Genomic DNA, 10,722 nt, shown 5'->3' on the forward strand with positions numbered 1-10,722 from the left:
CTGTCTTAATTTCCAGGGGTTATTTTACCAAGACATGGAGACAGGATCAGACAATGATATCTGAATAAGGACACTTTTTGTACTACAATCCACATTTCCCATAAACTGAATTTAATATCCAGAGTTTGTTCTCAGCTTTAACACTTTATTTTTTACATTTAGCCTTTCAGTACTTTCGATTAGAGTCTATGACAGAGGTGACTGTTTATAAAGGGGAAGGAACAGGGACATACAGTAATCAAACAAGTGAGTAACCGTAACTAGTGTCAAGAGACAGAGTGAAGGTTCACTTTAGTCTACTTATGTAGCCATAAGCTTCCCAGGCAGTGGTACTTGATGTTACGTTCTAATTGTCACACTATGGATGTGAGAATATGGTGAATGGATAAGATGACAGTAATCTAATCATGTTTAAATTGAAAGTCAGGCTTCTGTCCCTGGATAACTTCCACCTCCACTACACAGCTCAGCTGGACACAAGTCTTTATAATTCTTGCCTGGGCTGGCCACTACTTGAATCATGAAAATATCTTGTACAGTTAGCATTGACAGCATGGCCTAAAAAGATGTATGATGTGTGGCAAGACACCAGCAGCCCTACTTTCCCTCCCCCAGCAAAACCCTCTGAGCTGGGTATTTTCAGCAGGCCATCTGTGGGCAGTTCTGAGAGCCAGTTTGTGTCATCTGCCAGACTAAAAGAGTGTTAGTTCCAGTTCACTTCAATAATACCATATAAGAATAAATCACCCAAAACCTGATCCACCAAGCCAGCCTCATTTTGACATGATGTGTGCTGCTAACTCAAACATAGTAATAGTAGCAGGTAATCAGAAACCTTCCCATCCCTCTGTCCCTCTTATCTCTCGGCTGCGTTAGACTCGCATCACTCCACAGCTGGCATAAGACAGCAGTTTGGGGGGACGCTCAGAGCACAAAAGTGTCCAGTCTCTGCCTATCATGGAAAGGATAAAAAGCGAAAAGAGATAGACAGAATTTCCTTGTTGCCTGGGAGAGATAAGTAAAGCCCAAGATGTGCTGCTAGCCAGTTATCTGCCCAGAGAATGTCCCGGCTAATGCTGTCGCCATGGACAGGAACATGTTGCTGTGCGACAAAGGTGTGAGGGCAGATAAGCATGCACGTGAACATGTTCAAAGACGCACTGGACTCTGAAGTGAAGCTGTGGCTCTCACAAGAAGCGGGCTTTATTAGAGACTGATGCTGATAGCTGGGCTGCTGAATCTGCATGTCTTTGTTTCCTTCTTTCTAAAGAGGATGGAGTGTTTGGGGAGTACTGATTGGCTTCAAAACCAAAGAGAATTCTTGAGTTGTGTGTCTCACAAAGATAAAGCAAATACTGGGGCCACAGTACAGTGCCATGCGAATTTCCATTTTATTTATATTTCTGTCATTAGGAGGCCAGCAATAGGAGCTGCCAAGTAGTTTCCAAGACCTAAACTAATTGAATAAATCCAAATGTGACATTTTATGAATTTTAAATCATAACGTAAGAAAGAGGGTTACTTTTTCTTTGAGTCTGGCTGGTTGAAAATAGTTGGTTGACAACTAAACGCATTGGGGAGGTAAGGGTGTCATGTTGCTGGATTTAAGTCATAATTAGATTGATGTGTAGAGAATAGGGCTGCAGTAGTTTCTATTTTCAATATGCTGTCTATCCACCCATTTGACAATAGAACCTTCATTGTATCCTCAATGATAACATTATTTAAATATAATATGACTGCTCTCCAAACCATGAACATGGATGCATGCTTTAACATTGCATACAATGCTTTAACATTGTATTTGGTCTGCTCAGCCCAGTTTATCTGTGGAAATAATATCATAAAACAGGTCAATAATAATGTTGAATGTGTGAAGAAAACATCATATAATTGAAAATTTTAATTCCAAAACGATAAACATACATTTTCAGAAATTGTATGTATATTAACATTTTAAATGTTTGGCATTTTGCAGAATGCCTTAATCCAAAGTGATTTACAGTCAGTGCATTTATCCTAAGATAGCTACGTGAGACAACCTCATATCACATTAAAATATATAGGATACGAACATTCCATTCCAGCTAAACAATTGATAGTCACTGAGTGTGCTCTTTCCATGACATAGACCGACCAGGTGAATCCAGGTGAAAGCTATGATCCCTTATTGATGTCACTTGTTAAATCCACTTCAATCAGTGTAGATCAGGTATTCCCAAACTGGGGTATGGTGTACCCCTGCACTGCCATCGGGGGTATGCCAAATAAAATTATAATTTCACAAAATGTGTTGAATTTCTTTTTTCTCACATTTTCAAACTGTCCATTTATATTTTCCAACGGGGCTATACATTTGGGTGAGTTTTTTTCTCTCACCTGAGTAGCCTCATCTCACTGCCAAAAATACAAATTAAACAATCTAGTGTTCAGCGAAATAGCAACACAATGTCAAATACAGGTAGTCAAATAATTAACATCCAATCACAATAACCGTTACTCTCTCAGCGGGAATTTCACTAAAGGTCCATATGTAGCCAAACGTAGCTGCTGCTCATTCCGTTTGCTCAAAAATGTATAAAGGGTTAAAAAAAGTAAGGCCCGCAGTCATAGAGACACATACCAGCTCTACTGGTAGTACTGCTACTACCAACAGTACTACACCTGCACCTGTCGACGACACAAGCTGTTCTGTTTCCACGAACACATCCAATGCTAGCATCAGTAATTCTACATTTGTTGTTAGCCCAGCTAGCATGGACACTAACAGTTGTGAGTCTGATGCAGCCGAAGAGCTACTGTCCCCTTATCCGGGAAAGCACTGAATAACAGACAGGGGCATTGGACCATTGAAGAGGCGCAAATATGATGAGAACTACATTGATTTGGGGTTCACTTATATTGGGAGTAGTGCCTTTCCTCAGCCACAGTGTGTTATATGTGCAAAAGCATTATCTCACAACTCAATGAAACCTTCACTCTTGCACAGACATTTAGAAACAAAACATGACAATTTGAAAAATAAGCCAAGGGAGTTTTTTGAGCGATAATAAAGACAACATTCAAGTAGTAAGACATGTTTAAAAGCCATAGATACCATTAATAAGAAGGGTCTAAAAGCGTTTTATATGGTGAGCTACAGAGTGGCTAGGACAGGCAAGCCCCATACTAGTGTGGAGGACTTCATTCTTCCTGCTGCTACGGATATGGCTTGGACAATGCTGGGGGAAAAGGCCAAAAAAACTATACAGACTATGTCTTCATCAAACAACACTGTTTCATGACGCATCAGTGACATGGCAGGAGATGTTTTGAAACAATTACTGCTTCTCATACAAGCCAGTGAATTATATGCGTTACAGCTGGACGAGTCAACAGGCATGGCGGGCCTGGCACAGCTCCTGGTATATGTCCGTTATGTTTATGGGGGGTCAATTATGGAAGACATCCTCTTCTGCAAACCACTGGAAACCAGGACAACAGGAGAGGATATTTTTAAAGTACTGGACAGCTTTGTGACATCAAATGGACTTTGCTGGTCAAGGTGTGTTGGTATCTGTACTGATGGTGCAAAAACCATGACAGGGAGACATAGTGGAGTGGTAAAGCGCGTGCAAGCAGTTGCTCCCGACGCTACTTGGGTTCACTGCAGCATCCACTGAGAGGCTCTTGCTGCCAAGGGAATGCCTGACAGCTTGAAAGATATTTTTGACACTACAGTGAAAATGGTTAACTTTGTTAAAGCAAGGCCCCTGAACTCTTGTGTATTATCTGCACTATGCAATGATATGGGCAGTGACCATGTAACGCTTTTACAACATACAGAAATGCGATGGTTTTCAAGGGGCAAAGTATTGACAGGTTTTTTTAAATTGAGAGACGAGCTTAAAGTTTTCTTTACTGAACATAATTTTCACTTGTCTGACCGCTTGCATGATGACGAGTTTCTCACATGACTGGCTGATCTGGGTGATGTTTTTTCATCGCCTGAATGATCTGAATCTAGGATTACAGGGACTCTCCGAAACTATATTCAATGTGCGGGACAAAATGGGGGCTATGATTAAGAAGTTGGAGCTCTTCTCTGTCTGCATTTAACAAGGACAACACACAGGTCTTTCCATCATTGTATGATTTTTTGTGTGCAAATTAACTCAAACTTATGGACAATGTCAAATGTGATATAGCGAAGCACCTGAGTGAGTTGGGTGTGCAATTATGCAGGTACCTTCCCAAAACGGATGACACAAACAAAATATTCATTATCCCTTTCATGCCCTTTCTCCAGTCCACTTACCAATATCTGAACAAGAGAGCCTCATCGAAGTTGCAACAAGCGGTTCTGTGAAAATTGAATTTAATCAGAAGCCACTGCCAGATTTCTGAATTGGACTGTGCTCAGAGTATCCTGCCTTGGCAAATCGCGCTGTTAAGTCACTGATGCGCTTTGCAACCACGTAGCTATGTGAGAGTGGATTCTCGGCCCTCACTAGCATGAAAACTAAATACAGGCACAGACTGTGTGTGGAAAATGATTTAAGACTGAGACTCTCTCCAATACAACCCAACATTGCAGTTATGTGGATCCTTTCAAGCACACCCTTCTCATTAACCTGTGGTGAGTTATTCACAATTTTTGATGAACAAATACGTTATTATTTGTTAAATAAAGAGCTAAATTATTGATTATTATTATATTATTATTTGTGCCATGGTCCTATACGAGCTCTTTGTCACTTCCCACAAACTTATTCTTATGTTTAATAAATGTATTGCATAGTGTGTGTGTGGCAGGCTGACAATGATGGCAAAAACAACATTTGAGAGTGAGCTGACCCTGGTGCTAGAGGGGGTATGCAGCAAGAGGTTGAATGTTTGAAGGGGTACGGGACTATAAAAAGTTTGGGAACCACTGGTGTCGATGAATTGGAGGTTAAAGAAGGATTTTTAAGCCTTGAGACAATTGAGACATGGATTGTGTGTGTGCCATTCAGAGGGTGAATGAGCAAGACAAAATATTTAAGGGCCTTTGAACAGGGTATGGGAGTATGTGCCAGGTGCACCGATTTGTGTCAAGAACTGCAAAGCTACTGAGTTTTTCACGCTCAACAGTTTCCCGGGTGTATCAAGAATGGGCCACCACCCAAAGAACATCCAGCCAACTTGACACAACTGTGGGAAGCATTGGAGTCAAAATGGGCCATCATCCCTGTGGAACACTTTCGACACCTTGTAGAGTCCGTGCCCCGACGATTTGAGTCTGTTCTGAGGGCAAAAGGGGTGGGTGCCACTCAATACTATGAAGGTGTTCCTAATGTTTGGTATACTCGGTGTGTAGCCTGAAGCCACAGGGCTCTTCTCATGGGCATTATTTCCTTATGTGGGAGCAATGCAAACTCTAGGTTGGGATTTTTGGCCTGGTTACATGTGCATTGAACAACACAGCAGCTTTTCTGTATTTCTGTGTAACTCAGAATTGACGGCGAAGTAGGCTCTATGGAGGACAATGGGAAAGATTGTTTGTTTTCTCCAATTTGTGAGCGTGGTCGAGGGGAATTCCTTATTATTACTTGAATATCGACATTGGAGTAGCAGGCTAATGTTAGTGGTTGTGTTGCAATGCTTGCAGTTAGCCACGGATTCTTTCCAAAAGACTCATTGTTGAATTTGCCATTTCCAACTTGTTGTGTAATCTTTATGTCCAATGGAGCACCGATACGTTTTATCTATAATTTCTCTTCATTATTTCTCTTCATACGACAAGGATTAAAAAAGATTTGCCAGTAGATTGTCGACTTGATTCATGATGATGACTGCTAGCTAAGACTTTGAAAGTAAGATGTTGACATGATCAGTCCAATCAAAGCTACTATACATATAACGTGATTTGACGTAATTTTATTTGTGGCCAATGACCTTGAGCCTCCTTGGAAGGGCACTTGTAATATAACTCTATGGCAGGACCCAAAGGGCTGAAATTTTGGATGTCTACCCTTACTAAGCACTTAAACTTGGCGACGAAGTACTGTTCCCATGAGTGACAGAACACTGAGTGGCGTAATGCTCCTTTTTCCTGCTGGATCGACTCACCACCACAGAAAGCACTGCGCTAGGTAGAAAAACCTGCATTTTGGAGCTGCCTTACTCAAGCAAACAAAAAAAGAGTGTCAATCTGTTTCACCTGTCCTTGTGATTGTCTCCAACCCCTCCAGGTTTCACTGAGTTCATCTTGTATGTTTTTCCAAGGAAACCAGCATTTTTCCCGTTCTCCTGGTTTTTGCTATTCTCCTTTTTCTAGTCCTCCCGGTTTTGACCCTTGCCTGTTTCTGGACTCTGTACCCACCTGCCTGACCTTTCTACCTGCCTTGACCATGAGTCTGTCTGCCACTCTGTACCTCCTGGACTCTGATCTGGTTTTGACCTTTTTCCTGTCCACGACCATTCTCTTGTCTACCCCTTTGGATTAATAAACATTGAATACGGCGTAATGCTAATCAAATTGATCAAACCATCTGCATCCTGTGTCTGCATCTGGGTCTCACCTTGTGTTATGAGACCATGTGTGTAAGCAGCTTTATTAACTGAATTATACATTTTTTGTTGTTGACATTGTTTACAAACTGATATGTGACACGTATTAATGTCAAAATATCATGCAAAACAGGCAAGGCCCCCCAAAAAATATACACACTACCGTTCAAAAGTTTGGGGTCACTTAGACATTTCCTTGCTTTTTAAAGAAAAGCACATTTGTTGTCCATTAAAATAACATATAATTGATCAAAAATACAGTGTAGACATTGTTATTGTTGTAAATGACTATTGTAGCTGGACACTAATGATTTTTTATGGAATATCTATATAGGTGTACAGAGGCCCATTATCAGCAACCATCACTCCTGTGCTCCAATGGCACATTGTGTTAGCTAATCCAAGTTTATCATTTTAAAAGGCTAATTTATCATTAGAAACAGGTGAAAACTGTTGTGCTGATTTAAAGAAGCAATAAAACTGGCCTTCATTAGACTAGTTGAATATCTGGAGCTTCAGCATTTGTGGGTTCGATTACACACTCAAAATAACAGAAACAAAGAACTTTCTTCTGAAACTCGTCAGTCTATTCTTGTTCTGAGAAATGAAGGCTATTTCATGCGAGAATTTGCCAAGAAACTGAAGATCTCGAGCAACGCTGTGTACTACTCCCTTCACAGAACAGCGCAAACTGTCTCTAACCAGAATAGAAAGAGGAGTGGGAGGCCCTGGTGCACAACTGAGCAAGAGGACAAGTACATTAGAGTGTCTAGTTTGAGGAGCAGATGCCTCACAAGTCCTCAACTGGCAGCTTCATTAAACAGTACCCACAAAACAACAGTCTCAACGTCAACATTGAAGAGGCGACTCCGGGATTCTGTCTAGGGAAAAAGAAACGCACACCTTCTGGCCTTCTAAAATAAAAATAAAAGGCAGAGTTGCAAAAATTTAAAAAACGCCATATCTCATCAGACACAAACACTGGGGATGACTCAATAGTGTCAAAGGACACAGGTGTCTGTAATCATGGCCAGGAGTGGCCTAATATCATTGGTTAATAATCAAATATTAAAATGTCATACAAAGAACAGCATTAAGATTAATTTGGGAAAACAATGGCAAAATCAGAATGGCACTGGACAGAGGATCCAGGCAACCCCTCTCCTAGGGAGGGTGACATGTTCGATCCAATATAACGCAGTGACGAAATCGAGTGGCCTGCCTCCAAGAAGTGGGCCGCAACTGGATAAGTCAAGTTTTTACACCTAATGGTGCTACGGTGCTCTAGATACGTACTTTTAATTCGCGCTTTGTTTTACCTACATAATTTTTACCACAAGGACAAGTTATAAGATAAATAACTGCCTTAGTGGAGCACGTAATAACACCTTTTATTGGGATCGATTTCCCTGTTTGTGGGTGTTTGAAGGATCTACATTTATAAGTGCCATTGCATTGAGCACAGCCATTACATTTGTAATTTCCATCCAGTAGGGGCGCAAATAGACGAGGAATATCTTGGGGTGGTAAATCAGAGTTTACCAATTGGTCTCTGAGATTTCTGCCCCGGAATACGACAAAACACATTACCAAGACTATCATCGGATTTTAGGATGTGCCAATGTTTGTGAACAATTCCCTTAATTTGTTCAGAGCACTTTGAATAACGGGTAGTTAGAATGCAAGAATGCGTCTTTTTGCGAGATTTACCTTGAAAAAGGTCATGTCTCGTTTTGTTTTGAATTTTCTCAATGGCAATATTAATCTGATCATTCTTGTAGCCCCTCTCCTTGAACTTTCTTTGCGTCTCAGCCATATTTCTGTCGAAATCGGACTGTTTTTTGCAAATTCTTTTGATTCGACAGAATTGGCTGTAGGGCAAACTGTTTTTCAAGGGAAGTGGGTGACAAGGCCAGCATCCCGGAGTCGCCTCCTCACGGTTGACATTGATACTGGTGTTTTGTGGGTACCTTTTAATGAAGCTGCCAGTTAATGACTTGTGAGGCATATGTTTCTCAAACTAGACACACTAATGTACTTGTCCTCTTGCTCAGTTGTTCACCGGGCCTCCCACTCCTATTTCTATTCTGGTTAGAGACAGTTTGCTCTGTTTTGTGACCCTAAACTTTTGAACGGTAGTTTATATATTTTTTATATTAAAAAAAATTGCTACAAATGTGGGGCTCAAAACAGGTGGGGCTCTGCCCTGAATGACGGGTTGCCACTGCAATGGACCTTGAATGTATCACTGTGTAACATTAATGTAGTAATTAAATATACATTAAATGACACACTAGCATAAAATAATCATATCTGGATCAACATCAAACAGCATTACAGTGTCTGTAATCTATACAACTACATTTTCACAGAATAGCTTGTTGTGAAGTTTGCAGTTATCACACTAATAAGACAGTATTTCACAATTCACCCTTTTTTAGGAGGATGTTTTCACAAGATATCTGTGGTTATACTGTTGCCACAGAGATGAAGAGTTAGCTGCTACAGTTTGTTAATGATGAGGCTCATTAGGTTTCCCCAGTGTTACTGAAACCATCCTTGGTAATGTGATATGCCTCAGGCAATAAAATAGTGTGTCCGAAGAAAGAATTCCACAGAATGAACTATGCTTCCGTAATAGCTGATAAAACAGACTTGAGAACATTGACTCTCTCAGCCAACATTGCGAAGGTCAAAACTGCCGAATTCAGAGCTATACATGGCAATTATATAATTTAGATGAAAAAAAAATAGACTTTTCTTTGAACTCAAAACCAATTAACTTCCCTGAGGTGATATTTTAAGGCTTTTAGCACTGTGAAGAATAATACATGGTCAATCATGTAAATACATAGTGAAATTCATGAACACAGCTAACTAATGTGAGAGTAACTGATATCAGGAACATGCTAGCAACCGAGGATGGCATTTGCAGGCCAATGTTGTCCGCATGCAGGCAATTATGACAGGTATTCAATCACAGTCATGATACACAGTTGAAAATGGGTCCCGGATGTATGAATGGTCAACTATTAATGTACATAGTGGCTTTCTAATGACCTTTTGTCATTCCACTCCTATACAGTTGCTTATCAATTTTGTTCTCTTCCATTTATTTTTTTTCTTCCCTCAGTCATATGTGGATATGCCCCATTCAATTTCCTCCCTGTCATTTTTTAGAGGGAAATGAAAGGTCTTTGGATGTTACACACTCATTTTCATGCAATCAAACAGTTAAGCAGCAGTGATAGGATTCTGTCTGAATCAAACAACTTCACAATGCCTTGGCTTGACATGTTTTAGACTAAATATGCAAAACAAAGTGAATACAAATACAGACAAATCTATGATTTTTGAAGAAATATTAGTTATATTCTACATATTTATTTTCCTCAAAACAAAGGAATTGACAAAATACATAAATGATTTCCCACAGTTCAGATAGATCCTGCAGTAATTTACAAAGTTTTATTCCCAGGGTGGTGGATGACTAATATGACTCCAGTTTGCTTCGGGTAGTCTGAGCTCAGCTGCGGATGCTGAGAGCGTGGGTGAACTTTCCTCCCTATTGAACAGACACAGGGAACACATGCTGCACTCACTCATTCTCACACACTTCACTACCCTATACAGCTTTCATTGATGAGCTCTTTCGCCCCCATCCTCCCCACTGGACCATTCCATCCATTAGAGGCCTAAAATACTGAAAAGGGAACAGATGAGGTCACTGTAATATCGGCAACCTTATACCAGATCTTATCTACTTCCAACCTTGAGTAAAAGGTATACCGTATGCACACGTAATTTCTATTCATCCTTGAGTTCAAAGATTATGTAATTTCCTATGGTTCACGTTGTTATTCAAAAACACAGAGGGAACTCAAGGACATTGGTGTTAGAGTTAAGAACGTGACATGACTGTCCTGTGAGGATTCAAATAGGTCTGATCAGCTTTGCAACATAACTCCAACCAGACCCCCTCTCATCCGCGGGGGGGGGGGGGGGGTGGTTAACACCTCACACCCTGTTGTAAATCAAGAGCCTAACAAGCTCACCATGAAAAGGCATAAACCGCGGCAAACCAAGGCATTTCTACATAAATACATCCATATTTCTTACTCCAAGTATAGGAGTAGTGTAATTGAGAGTAGTTTTTAAATGTAACAATGTTAACTGTCTCTGTCCCCCTCT

The sequence above is a fragment of the Oncorhynchus masou genome, chromosome 32, assembly GCF_036934945.1.
Source record: "Oncorhynchus masou masou isolate Uvic2021 chromosome 32, UVic_Omas_1.1, whole genome shotgun sequence".
NCBI lineage: Eukaryota > Metazoa > Chordata > Actinopteri > Salmoniformes > Salmonidae > Oncorhynchus > Oncorhynchus masou.